Below are 1,694 nucleotides of genomic sequence, written 5' to 3'. Positions count from 1 at the left end.
CCCCCCCCTCGACCTCCCCGGCATTGGCGGCGGCCCTGAGCGCAGGAGGAAGAAAAAGGTGACGCCTATTGATGTGAGTGACACCCCCCGGGGACCCCCCCACACCACCAGAACCCCCCAAGGACCTTCCCGTGAGCCCTCCAATGACCCCGCAGCCCCTCAGGACCCCCTCCACTCCTCTGGAGTCCCAATGTCCTCCCTCAGTGTCCCCATTTCACGCCCAGACCCCTACAATGCCCCCGCTGCCAGGACTCCGTAAACCCTTCGGTGCCCTCGTAGCCACCCCAGAAACCCCAGATCCCCCCAGGAATCTACAGGACCCTCACCCCCCCGACCCCATTCCCCTCATCCTGTTGCCCCCCTGACCCCCCCCCCTTTTCCTCCATCGCCTCCCCAGCTGTCGGAGCTCGAGGCCTGGGCCGCCTCCATGAACGCCCAGTTCGAGGAGGCTGAGAGGTTCCACCTCGTTGTGGAGTGACCCCGAGACCCTCAGGAGACCCCCGGGACCCCCCCTCCGTGCAAGAGAGACACTCGTGGGACCCTTGAGACGTTTGTGGAACCCTCATGGGACCCTTGTGGGACCCTTGAGACCCCTGTGGGCCCCTCCTGCAAGAGAGAACCTCGTGGGACACTCTGGACCGTCACAGGACCCTGGGGACCCCCGGGGCAGGACCCCCTTGTGCAAGGACCCCCCACGTGCAGCCTCCTGCCCTGTGAGTGAGGGACCCCCGTGAAAGGCACCCCCCCGTGCCAGGACCCCCTGATGTGTGAGACCCCCCTCAATGTGCCAGGGACCCCCAGGACCTGTGAGCCCCTCCTGCTCTGTGTCTGCTCCCTCTCCCCATTCGTTACTCATTAAACGAGTTTTTGCTGTGCCCGTGCTCTCCGTGGGTGATGACGTCGTTCGTGGCGTCACGAAGCACCGGAGTGTCTGTCTCTTTAAGAGCGGGGAGGGACAGTGCCGTGGCCAATCAGCGTACAGCGTGGTGACGTCACCGGGTGAGGGGCGTGGTGCCACGGCCAACCCACGCCCTCAGGGGCGGAGCCCAGGACCCCCCCAGAACCCCCTGATCCCCCCCAGCCATGGAGCGCCCCCGAGCGCCCCCTCCTCCCGAGCTGGAATTTGGGGGGCCTTGGGGTAAGGGGAGGAGGGCCGGGGGCAGAGGGTTCGGTTTTGGGGGGTGGGGGCACAACCGGGTCCCGTTTTTGGGGTGGGGGTTCCCGATGCCTTTTTGGGGGTTGGGGAAGGGGTTTCCGGCGGCCTGGGTTCCCTTTCCGGAGGGGTTGGGGTCGCACCGGGGACCCCTTTTGGGGGTCGAGGGGCACTCGGACCCCCTGGGGGGACGTGGAGAGTGACCCGTGTCCGCTTTTTGGGGAGGGGGACACACCTGGACCCCTTTTCTCGGGTGGGGGAGGGGTCCCCGAATCCCTGGGTCCCTTTTTTGGGGGATGGGGGCTCACGCCGTCCCCCCGCCCCCCCAGGCGCGGGGGCTCTGACGCTGCTGCTGCCGCTGGGGCTCGTGGGGGTCGTGAGCGCTAGCGGGGGGGTGGGGGAGGGCTGGGGGACCCCCGCCCTGGCCCTGCCCACCCCCCGCACCCTCGCGCTCGTCCTCGCCTGGGTGGGCGCGCACGGGCTCAGGAGCTGCTGGAGACCCCCGAGGGTGAGGGGGGGACACTGGGGGGGCACTGGGGGA

The 1,694-nt window shown here is 68.4% G+C and overlaps 1 long non-coding RNA gene across 1 annotated transcript; it reads left to right on the top strand.

Annotated features, from left to right (window-relative positions):
- On the top strand, positions 1 to 1,687 carry LOC121660764. The gene is made up of 3 exons (XR_006014775.1): positions 1 to 73; positions 398 to 1,138; positions 1,483 to 1,687. It is a non-coding gene; the product is annotated as an uncharacterized LOC121660764 (long non-coding RNA).
- Positions 1,688 to 1,694: the final 7 nt, after the last annotated feature.

Source organism: Corvus kubaryi, unplaced genomic scaffold, assembly GCF_017639235.1.
Source record: "Corvus kubaryi isolate FWS band 111438036 unplaced genomic scaffold, C.kubaryi_AGA036_p1.0 36908, whole genome shotgun sequence".
Classification (NCBI taxonomy): domain Eukaryota; kingdom Metazoa; phylum Chordata; class Aves; order Passeriformes; family Corvidae; genus Corvus; species Corvus kubaryi.
The sequence above is the reverse complement of the archived record's forward strand: the minus strand, read 5'-3'. Positions and strand labels throughout refer to the sequence as shown.